At 38.1% G+C, this 12,502-nt stretch overlaps 1 long non-coding RNA gene across 1 annotated transcript; it reads left to right on the top strand.

Annotated features, from left to right (window-relative positions):
* Nucleotides 1–2,538: 2,538 nt before the first annotated feature.
* LOC106098706 (uncharacterized) lies at nt 2,539–12,502 on the top strand. The gene is made up of 5 exons (XR_001224987.3): nt 2,539–2,760; nt 2,854–2,955; nt 9,802–9,944; nt 10,068–10,171; nt 12,259–12,502. It is a non-coding gene; the product is annotated as an uncharacterized LOC106098706 (long non-coding RNA).

Below are 12,502 nucleotides of genomic sequence, written 5' to 3'. Positions count from 1 at the left end.
TCCGGCAAAACCAGGCTCAGGGAGGGGTAGCCATCTGCTGCAACCGGTTGAGGTGAGAGAAGGAAGACAGGATAGAAGACATGCTGTCGAAGAGAGCCAGAGATTAATAACAAGTATAATTCAGTGCAGAAAGGTGTAGTAACACATGGTGACTGAAGAAGAAATACTCAATGCTCATGGGAATTCCCCAGCTGCCTAAACTGCCTAACTATAACTAAGGGAGGATTCAGGGTCACCTGATCCAGCCCTAACTATATGCTTTAGCAAAAAGTAAAGTTTTAAGCCTAATCCTAAAATGGTAAATGGCCTGTATTTGTATAGCGCTTTACTTGGTCCTAAGGACCCCAAAGCGCTTTACACTATACACAGTCATCCACCCATTCACACACACATTCACACACTGGTGATGGCAAGCTACAGTGTAGCCACAGCCGCCCTGGGGCGCACTGACAGAGGCGAGGCTGCCGGACACTGGCACCACCGGGCCCTCTGACCAGTAGAGATACAAATAGAGGTTGTGCACACTGAAGCGAGATACAGCAGAAAACAAAAAGTGATGTTTGCATTCTGTGGTTATTGCTGAATAATGCTTCTGAACATGAAAACATGGCATTGCCATGTTGTTTTTCATTCAAAAATGAAAATTTAAATTTAAATGCAAATTGTCTTGATGCATGCAAGTAAGGAAATCCCCCCTAAAAAGTTGATTCTGTTCATCTGGACATAGCGTTTTCAGAGGGAGAAATACTTCATCACTCATCAAGTCAGAGTCAAGGAGAAAAGAGTACTGAAAGTAGACTGACACACAGACACTAACATACACAAACAGGAAGAAGAGCCTGCACACTAGGGAGTGGCCCCTTCTTTTCTTTGTCTGGAGTGCTGGACAGTTGAAATTCTAGAAATTAAATTATTAACTTGAAATTCCAACCACTAAATAATAAAATCTGAAAACTTAGACTTTGAGTTTGTGTGTCTTCCCGAAAGCTGTTACGTGGACACTCCAAATGCTACAACAGATACAGTGCCTGTACCACAAAAAAAGAGTCCAACCTTCCAGATAATAAAACAGTGCAGTAGCTCATTTGATTTTAAATTTAAATTTAAATGAACTCTGATTGTGCAACAATATGTATGTGTGTGTATTTCTGCCAGAAATAGTTGGTGTTTTGTTCTCAATAAGTTCAGTGAACGCTGTTGTAGGAATGAACCACAAACCTCTGGCACTGTGTGTAAAACTATTGGTCATTCTTGCCATTTACACTTTCTAAATAACCGTCATAGCAGCAACGATCACAGTCACGCCTGCTTACTCAAGTTGTCTGTCGCTAATCTTGGTACAGTAAATCCCATCTATTTTAATACTTTGTGTGTGAAAGTGACACTCTAAATTCAACAACTGGTACATGTTCCGCAAATAAGTTTCATACCTGCAGTATTTATTTATTAGTTATAGGTAGAAAAGCTGACAGATAGGTGAGAATTAAGTTATTAGTGTTCAGCCTGGACTTAATGAGGGACTATACAAACAGTGCTCTCTGCCCCCACAGAAAAGGATTTTTCAACTGTAATCAGAGATCATTAAGATTATTAATAAATAAACACTTCAATAACAACATTTGTAAAAAAAAATTAGGTAGCATCTACCTCCGAACATTCTTGTTGATGTTGTTGTGAACATGTGTGACTTCCTCATGATATATAAAAAAAACACACACACACAAGCAGAACTGTTAATTTTTAAATGACCAAAATTAAACAGTAAAATATCCATTATCAATTTAGAAACTGACTCCTCATAACTTGACAAAAGAAACGGACTCCAGTTTTTAGTATCAGCATTTTAAACATTAAACATTTTTGAGTGTTGAGTTGGCATTTTGTTACTAACATGTTGAAATACATCTGTTTGCTTCTCTTTCAGTTCTTTCATACCTGTGGGATTTAATGATTATTAGGTTTGGCCCATTCAACATTGACATATATTTCCTTTGTGGCTCATAAGGATGCAAATTATATCTCAGAGCTCAACTCTGCAGCAGAGAACATGCAAATCATATCACTAGTGTTAGTTTATTTGGGGAGTTTGAGGAAGTCACAATTTAGCCTTTATAGTCGCACAACAATATACCAGCAATGAAATGTGAAAAGGAGCAAGTCTAATGCTTTTTTGTTTGTTTGTTTGTTTGTTTTCTGAAGAAATACATTTACACTTCATTCTAAAAAAGTTAGTTTGAGTCACAGTTATAAAAGGTGTAGACTGCTGCCCTTTCTTTTTGAAAACAATACCATGCAGATACATGGTGGACAACATTTTTATTATAAGTATTTAGCAAGAGTGATTGATAATCTAGACATCTACCTTATATTATATGCATTTTTGTTTTAAAGTACGTAAGACCAACAGTGACACAAACAACAGGGTTTGCATAGGACTCTTTGCACCTCTGTGAAAAACTAAATACACCCTTACATCTTTCACAAGAATAAACCACAGCAATGAACACTTAACCAAAGAGAAGTTTGACGTTTTGTCTTTTCACATTTCAGTGCTTGTATAGTGTTATGTGAAAGTATTAATATCTGAAATGTGTGACTTCCTCAAAGGAAACTGACACCAGCAGTGTTCAAACAGTTCATATGTCCTGTGCTGCAGAGCTGAGCTCTAAGTAATAATCTGCATCTGAACCATGGAGGAAATTTATGCCAATGTTGAATACCCCAAACATAACAATTCAAAACCTTCACCAGGTCACACAGGTAGGAAAGAAGTGACAGAAAAGAAAATGTATTTTAACATCTATTATTACTCTTGTACATCTCAAATGTTTCTGTGTTTATTTCTATTTTAAGGAACAAGCGGCCGTGAAAGGAGTTTCCATTTAGGAATTATTATCTGTCTGGGAATGCTGAGTGTTTTCCTGCTGATTGGACTCATCACCCTTGGTGTTTACTGTGAGTTTGGTTTTTCATAAATGATCACTCAAACACTCATCAGCCCACATATAAAAAGAGAAAAAAATGTAAAATGGCATCAGCACGTTCTATAACTAATTTGACAAATTACACAAGTTTTGAACTTAATAAGTCTCACTGATCCTAAACATTCACAGAACACAAAAACAATAGTTCCTCATTCACAGTAAAGCAATTTTTTTACTCTCATTTTCCCAAAGATACATACAGGATATGACACGGAATACAGATGAGGACAAAATTATTGACTATGTGCACGAGAAAATGCTAACTTCCTGGTTTGAGGCCGGATGTGGGGTTGCACATTTCCGGTAGCTTTACTTTGCGGTAAATTGCTACTGCGAAGATATATTCCAAAATCATGTCCAAAACTTGAAAATGGAAAGATTGTTCCAAAGTTCCAAAGAGCAGAAGGTGGGAACACTCACCACTGTTGTGTCACAAAAAAATCTAATGATAGATTTTGACGTTTAACCACTTAAGCCCCACGTCTCCAGTACCGGGGGCAAAAAGGAGGAGATCACGTTTAATCGGTTATAACGCGGGTTGAGAAATATAAGTCCAGACATGTGTGGTGTCCACAGAAACCTCATAATCTCAGCTAAAATGTCATATAAACCATTTCTACAACCACCAAACACACCGAAAATAAGCCGCGATTAAACGAGCAGTTACGTAAATGTGCAGAAGTCCGCTAAACAAACAAAACCGAACCAGAAATTATTCAGACTTCATGTAAGTAACCGGTTAAAGATAGGCTGGTTAGCTCCCAGAGCTATCACTGACTCCACACACCAAGTTTCACCACGATCAGACCAAAATTCACTGAATTAGCCGCAAAAGAAGACCACAAAAACACACAGCGGCGCAAATGCGCTAAAACAGAAATTGGCTTACCGTCAGATTATTTTCGCAGGTAGCCGGTAACCACGTGATTGACGTTTGAAGAGTTTAGATCGATCGGTTGTTTGCATCACTCAACACAAGCAGAACTGCATCACTGCAGCATAAGACACATCGTCCACATTCAGAAGCACATCTCTGTATAGTGACTGGTCTTATTCTTTAAACAGGCAAATGTTCAGCATTCAAACTACAGATGAACAACAGTCACAGATGTTTCCCGTTATGTCCACACCTACACAGCATGTTAACAAACCGTGAAAAAAGCCACACAAAAAATGAACGATTGCTGGTGAGGGTTTCTATACATTAGTATGAATGAAGGGTATGTTGTGACTTACCTTCTAAATTAAAAAGTGCAGTACTGGATGTCCACGATGTCCACGCATCAAAAAAATAAAATTGGCTACTTGATTTCACCCATCGTTGGTTATTTTTAGAACATAACACCCGCAATAAACGAGGGACAGCTGAGAAATATAACATTTGAATCCCTTTTCTCCTTTGCTCTGAGGCGTGGGGGCAAAATATCGACAAGTCCGTGAACATCATTTACAGATATATTGGGTAAATGACCAAGACATCTATAGAAATGTAAATCGACGCTTAATTCATTCATTTGGTTAACTTCTTTTGGACATTAAACACCGGAAACAAAGCTCCACACAGGATTTTCCGCACCGGAACTAGCATATGCTATCGTGCACATAGTCAATTAGCTTACAACTCAAACAATATGTCCAGACAAGAGAAACACAGTGGTGGCAGTATTATGCATTATGCATCAAGCCAACCTCACTGAATCCACCAAAGAACTTGAGAACCTTCAAAGTTTGTCCAAACAGAGTGAGTCCTTGTATTTGCTGTTGAGATTTACTTGTTTTGTTTCTTAGTGTTTTTGTTGAAAAATTCAGTGATAAATTCACAGTCTGGTGATGATATAATGATGGAGCATCTCAAATTCATTGCTACACTAAATTACTTTGACTATTTTTTTCTATCACTTGCTTGTACAAAACAGCCAGTGTTGGCTATGTTGTGTGCACTGGTTTAAAAAAACGACAATGGTACTTAAGGCTTAGTATATTGTTGTGAAGTTTCAAGATGAGCCATTCAAAATTGTAGGTAATATGACATTTTTATGGTTTTTAATATTGTATGCAACCTTAACCCGATTTTCACCTAAATTAAATCAGCTCAGGCTGTTATTGATATCCACCATGACAAAGAATTTGAAAATGATATCTCAAAAACTGAGGACACTATACTGCTAACAAACACATAGACCAGGGGTCTCAAACTCACGGCCTGGGTATATTGATGTGAAGAAATATAATGCAATTTGGCCCTTGAAGTTGCTTTTTTTTGTTTGGGAGGATTGGTTTGTTGTTTAGTGCAATGTTAAAATAAGTTCTTTAAAAAGCAAAAGAAATATTTAATATGAACATATTGAGCAGAGAGTACAAACACGTTGAGGGATTGGCCGTGTTAGTTCAGTGAGAGAGTTATTTATAAAGAAAACAGTTTTCACTAGCAGTCAAAAACTAATGTGTACACTTATGTCTGCATTTTTATTTTGTTAAATACATACAAAATTACTTTAATTATTAGCAGAAGTGCTGCCATGTGTCTGGCCAGAAAGAGAGTACCAGTGAGTTTATTTGGTAGTTCAATGAAAGACTTTTAAGTCAGTTAAGAGTGAGATGAAAAATAATTGCGTTCACGTTTGCAATTGTGTCTTGTTATACAATATTTTAAATAAAAAAACAAACAAAACACTAAATTTTTGGAAATATTTACGTGTGTTTTCTTGTTTGTTTGATTGTTGTTGTTTTTTTGTACTACATGAACACTAAATTGGCCAATGCGATGACTCTGTCAGCAGTGGCCCACAGCTCATTTAAGTTTGACAACCCTGATATTGACAGACGAGCAAACAAATCAAATTGATTACACCCTACCTCCCTTAAGGGGGAAAACAAAAGGTGTCAGCTGGATTTACCCGGTTAATCATCAAGCCTCCTCTGCCCGCTCTGCGACACGCTTTCCTGCTCGGATTTGGATAACGTCGCACCAACCGGGAGTTTGTCGAAGCAATCTAAGCACTCTACGTCATGTTTCTAGAGGTGACTTAGTACCCTGGCCACGGATGGCACTGCTTAATGTCAGGTCGCTGGTAAACAAGACCTTTGTTTTAAATGACTTCTTCTTTACTAGCCGCCTTGATGTTTTATTCCTTACAGAAACCTGGATTCGCCCTGGTGAGCTCATCCCTTTCTTTGAACTTCTTCCATTGGACTGTGCCTTTTTTAGTTCACCGAGGCTTTCTGGTAGGGGAGGTGGTTTAGCCTCGGTTTTTAAAAACGTATATAATGTTCGGCAACTTTCCTCACCTAACTTTGCTAGTTTTGAAGTTCAGTTATTGGAGATGACTGCTTCCACGACCACTTTGTGTGTGTTGGTCTACCGACCGCCCAAATATAACAAGTGTTTTATCTCGGACTTTGCCGACTTCTTGGGTTCCGTTCTTTTTAAATATGATTCTGTTCTTATTCTTGGTGATTTTAACATACACATCTGTTGTAAGGATAACCTGCTTGCTAAAGACTTTCTTGCTTTAATGGACTTTTAACCTCCTTCAGTGGGTAAATGAACCAACCCACGTTAAAGGCCATATTTTGGACTTGGTCTTTACGTATGGCTTGGATATCTGTATTAAGGATATAAATGACGCTGGGATTTCAGATCATTTTCCAATTTCCTTTGATATTGGTTTATCTGCCACTGGACCGCAGTCTGGAGCTCTTTCTCATCCGCTACGTGTACTGAGCTCTGAAGCTGTGTCAAAGTTTGCTGTGTCTTTTTTTAGATTTGGCATTTATGATTCCTGACTGCTGCTCAGTTCGCTCATCTGAACTGTTGATGGTTATCTGCTCGGTTGATAGTTATGCTAATATCCTGTTATCTTTTTGTTCTTCTATTCTTGATTCTGTTGCTCCCATCAAAATGAAGCGCTCTAGAACCTACTCTCATTGCTGGCTAAATGATACTACACATGCCTTACGACGTGTTTGTCGCCGTGATGAGAGGAGGTGGATAGTTTCTTATGACTTACGGACTAGCCGCTCAACCTTTCAAACTGCTGCTAGAATGGCTAAGGCATCTTTTCTTTCCAAAGTCATTCTGGCTAATGGTCACAACCCCCGTATGTTAATCCTTGTTCTGATATGCCTTTACTGTATTCACAAGCTCTTTGTGAGCGTTTTCATATTCTTTTTTTAGATAAGGTTTCATCCCTTAAGCTTTCCTCTTCGTCTGCCTCTTATCCTGTCTTTTCCTCTGAGTGTAATTCAACTTTTTATCAGTTTGAGCCTGTGTTACCTTCGACTCTGAAGCAGCTGGTTGATCAACTGAAAAACACCAATGCTGTGTTTGATATTCTCCCATCACACATTGTTAAGAGCTGCTTGGATGTAATTGGACTGAGCATTCTATTCTTAATGAATTTTTCTTTACTCTCTGGATCTGTCCCACTGGCCTTTAGGCATGCTGTAGCTCAGCCTATTCTGAAAAAAAGAGTCTTGATTGTTATGATCTTTTGAACTATAGACCAATCTCTAAGCTTCCGTTTCTGTCCAAGATCCTGGAGTGACTAGTTCATTCTCAGCTTCAGGCGTATTTAGATGCGAACAACATTGCAGAGAAATTTCAGTCTGTCTTTAAGCCACAGCCCAGCACTGAAACGGCCTTGCTTAGAGTTCTCAATGACCTACTTGTAAGCACTGATTCTGGATGCTCTGTGTTCCTTTTTTTTATTGGACCTTTCCTCTGCTTTGGATATGGTGGATCATAACATTCTTCTACTAAGACTTGAGCATACTGTGGGTATAAGAGGCACTGCCCTTAACTGGTTTAAATCTTATCTCGCTGACAGGTCATTCTCGGTTAATTTGGGCAACTTCTCATCTTCCTCGGTACCTGTACGCTGTGGTGTGCCTCAAGGATCTGTACTAGGCCCTATTCTCTTCTCACTATATCTGCTCCCTCTTGGAGCAATTTTTGAGAAGTATAATATTGCCTTTCATTGCTATGCTGATTATATACAGATTTATTTTGAGATTACTGATGATCTTGCTATGTCTTTTCACTATTTTCGTGAATGCATGCGTGAGGTTGAAGATTGGTTCAAGAGTAATTCTCTTGTCCTGAATGAAAAGAAAACGGAGATCGTGGTGTTCGATAGTAAAATCCCCCGTGACCAATTGTGTGCTGCTCTGATGCCTTTTGCTAGCTCCCCTTCTGATTATGCCAGTAATTTGGGCATATTACTGGATAGCTGAGGTCTAGTTTTAATCAGCTGCGCCTCATTTCTAAGGCTAAGCACTATATTGTGCATAATGACCTGGAAAAACTTCTTCACGCATTCGTGACTTCCAGGTTGGACTACTGCAACTCTCTTTACATTTGCCTTTCCTCCTCCCTTCTACTTAGATTGCAGACTGTCCAGAATGCGGTGGCACGCCTTTTGACAGGTAGCAGGAAATTTTCTTCTATCACTCCTGTTCTTGCTGGCTTGCACTGGCTGCCAGTTAAATGCCGTATTCAATTTAAAATACTACTTTTCACATACAGAATTATCAATAATTTGGTGCTGAGCTGCCTCAATGAGCTTCTTAGGTTACACACTCGTGTGAGAGCATTTAGATCTGCTACCCAACTTCTTCTGGAGCAACCTCGTTCTCGGCTAAAGTCTTGCGGCGACCGTGCGTTTGCTGTAGCTGCCCCAGTCTTATGGAACAATCTTCCTGTTGCTATCTGGGCATCTGACTCTGTGCCATTGTTTAAATCATGGCTGAAGACGTATTTATTTAATCTTGCTTTTCCACCTACTTAATATTTGGTGTGCATTGATACATTTTTATCCGTTATGCTTTGTTAACTACTTTTATGTATTATGATTGTCATGGTTTTATAATTGATACGTGCCAGGTCCTTTCTCTTTTCCCTCCCATCTCCTTTTTCCTATTTTATTTTTTGTCAAGCACCTTGGTATACCCTTGGTTTTTTTAGTGTGCTTTATAAATAAAGTTTATTATTATTATCATTATTAACTATAGGTTGAAGTAAAAGTTGTAACTTTTAACTACTATAATAAAATCCTGGGTCCTAACGAGAACAAGATACTTGTCATTTGCATTCTACCTAACTGCTAACTGGGATGTCAGGCCATCTTTGCATTTTTTTGTAACTTCTTAACCGTTTTAGGGCTGAAGGGCAGGACTCTACCCTGGCTTTTACAGGGGAGCACCCTAAACGAGTTCCCAGTGTATCAAAGACTTTACATAGGTGGACGGACAAGCATTAAATGTTATATCTGTAGCTACAACAAATTTAGAATCACAAACAAAACTAGAATATATGCTGGGCAAAGACAATGCAAACTTAACAGAGAGAGGACCCAGCAGAACCCAGAAACCTACTGCAGTTTAATGTGTTGACCACTGTACCACCTCGATCTCAGACTAAATACTGTATTATGTTATTTCTTGCTTAGGGGTGGGTGACGACAATAAAACTTTTTGTGAACACTGCCCCGTGGTGATAACAAATCTAATTACATATGGCAAGCATGACATTTGATTTACACCTTCTTTTTTTTTTGTTAATCCAACTACTGCTGAAAAATGTTTAAGCACATACAAACTCAACTATGAACTAATGATTACATCAACTTTCAGTGAAGCACATATTAATCAATTAAAAAAAAAATATCGCTGAGGAAACATTGTAACATCAGTGACATAATGTCTTTGTGTGCATTTTATTTGGCCTATTTACAGAGTGACATCAAGAATTCACAAAATAGCTATCATGTGCCAGGCCTGTGCATCCATAATGCCTCTTGTTCAATGTTTTTTGCAGAGAAAGTGTGTCCTGAAGGATGGAGAATGTTCTGTCATAGCTGTTACGTATTATCTGAAAAGCTTGGTTCCTGGGATGAAGGTAGAGATGACTGCAGAAGCAAAGGAGCAGATCTGGTGGTGATAGAAAGCCTTGAAGACAAGGTACAGCATAACTAGTATGCATGTGTGTCATTGTGTTTGTAAATAGTTATTCAAAATCACACTCCTCAAAATGTTTTATATCAATTACTTTACTCACTGCTTTAAACAATAAATATTTTACAGACATTTATATCTAGTTACATTAAGGAACGTGCTTGGATTGGTTTGAATGACAAAGAAGAGGAAGGAAATTGGAAATGGGTCGATGGAACTCCACTGACTCTACAGTAAGTCTTCACTTTGGGTACGCTCCAGTGGTCTCATTTACTCAGGAAGGTTCCTAACTGAGTGATGTCACCCAGGAGAATCTGCATATCAACTATAGTAAATGCTGTTTGAGTACTGCAGTTTCCTAGGAAATGCTCCTTTTTATTACCTCATTTAACATAAGATTCACTGGAAGTATCCTTTATGAAAAGCAGACCTGACAAATTTTGGAAAGCCAAAATGAATTAAATGACTATATCATTACATAAATGATTAAATGTCATTAATTGATTGAGATTGGAAATCATGGATAAATAATTGATTACATTTTATGTTATAAGAGGCAGAAAACTACACACACCACGTGTATCCTATCGCTATTTATTGTGGTTTAACCTGTCAAGGACAAAAACGTACAGAAATCATAGCTTTCCTACTTTCGTTGAGCCTGGATCGGTGGTGTGGTGGATAGTGCTGTTGGCTCACAGCAAGAGGTTCCTAGCTTCAAATCCACAATCTGGCTAGTTTGCAGTAGGTTCTCTCTGAGTATTCTGGTTTGCTCCCACAGTTAAAAGTCATGCAGTTAGGTTAATTGGTGATTCCAAATTACCCATGAATGTGAGTGCAAATGGTTGTTCGCCTCTATGTGATAGACTGGTGAGCTGTCCAGGGTGTACCCTGCCTCTTAACCTATCACTTCGCGGTTATGCCCCCTGCAACCCAGATAAAGATAGGAGGATGGTAGTCATTGTCAATCTCTTCAATTTTTATGTTAACCAGACTCTAGACTTTGTTGAACATTATGTAATATGAAGGAAACATGTAGTATTTAAGTAACCAAGTAGTATTGGGGTAAAAGTTATTGAATAGTGTTTGAATAAAATGACAAAATTGTGAAGAATTAAAATATTCCAAGAACTCAACTTACTTCATCTAAACATGTTTCAATCACATTTCATTAACACCAAATGCACAGGTTTATTGAATATGAATAACTTGTGTTGATTTAACTAAGTTGTTTAAGTTTCTGCCAAAGCAAAACAATTGTGTGCAACCAATGTCCACTATTGAATTAAGTAAATCCAACATGCTCTTTTTTTCAGTGAATAATTCTTCTGATAAAATTTCTGGGCTCTGTGTGAGGTCCTGTGGACTGAGACTCAGATGAAGCGCAGGATTTTTCCAGGGGGAGAGCCTCATTATTATAAAATGTTCCACATATAAGTCCAAAATTTGTAACAGCTTTACAATTGTAGAAGAAGACAAAACATTTACCATGAGATCACAGTCTCTGTGTGAGTGATGATGCTGTTACTGTACCATGTGTGTAATATGAGAGCATTAGATTTAGAGCAATTGGCAGTAAATTGAGTGCCACATATGTTAATAAATCTGGCCCTAAATATTCCTTCTCCTTTAATGTCACCCTTTGTAATTAAGTTTTATTTTCCACAGGTGTCAAAGGTTGACCTCTGTAAAACAGTAGTCATATACCCGATTTGTAGTCATTTCCTGGACATTGTTATTTTAACATGGCAGACATCCAGTGACTTTGTTAAAGAGAGTAGAGAATGTTGTTCAGGTTCTCAGCACACTGCTCTTCTGTTTTCCAAAGTCCTTATCAATTCTCCTACCCACCTGATAATATGTTCAGCAAGGAAAACTGGTTTGGAAAAGTTCATAACATGTACTTTTGGAACGTACACTTTGATTGAATATATTATTTTTACTGAATTTTCAGCAGGCATACTTGCATGCAGAAATAAGCTCATTGGTGGGCTGAGCTGTCAGTGAGTTTAGTCAAACTAGAGAGAGAGAGCAAAAGGTTCAGGATACTGCTGGGTTATATTTAGCATAGCCTGTAGGGTCAGAAGCACTGCTCAGCAAATTACCAGAGTTATATTGCTATAAACAGTGCATTAAAAAATAGAAAATTAAGCTGATGTTTCTTTGTTTTTTGTGTTTAGTTTTTTGTTTAGTCTGTTTGTTTGTTTGTTTGTTTGTTTGTTTGTTTGTTTGTTTGTTTGTTTGTTTGTTTTGGGAGGGGGTCTCCTTTATATAAGTCTTTTGTCAAATACAATAATTCTCTTGTTCACTGACTTGTCAGGAACTGGGTGGCAAAACAACCGGATAACGGTGATGGAAACCCAAAGTGGGGTGAAGAGGACTGCGTTCATGTAGAGCCTGATGCATCATGGAATGATCTCTCATGTTCAGCCTCTCTAAAGTGGATCTGTGAAAAACATACAACAGAATAATTCATTGACCACTGTCTGACATGCATTTACTAATTTAGCTGTGACTTTTATTCTATCCTATCAGTCATTTTCACTCCATTTTAACTTTTTTTT

This window comes from Oreochromis niloticus, linkage group LG16, assembly GCF_001858045.2.
Source record: "Oreochromis niloticus isolate F11D_XX linkage group LG16, O_niloticus_UMD_NMBU, whole genome shotgun sequence".
Taxonomy (NCBI): domain Eukaryota; kingdom Metazoa; phylum Chordata; class Actinopteri; order Cichliformes; family Cichlidae; genus Oreochromis; species Oreochromis niloticus.
This window is presented reverse-complemented; position numbering and strand designations above follow the sequence as displayed.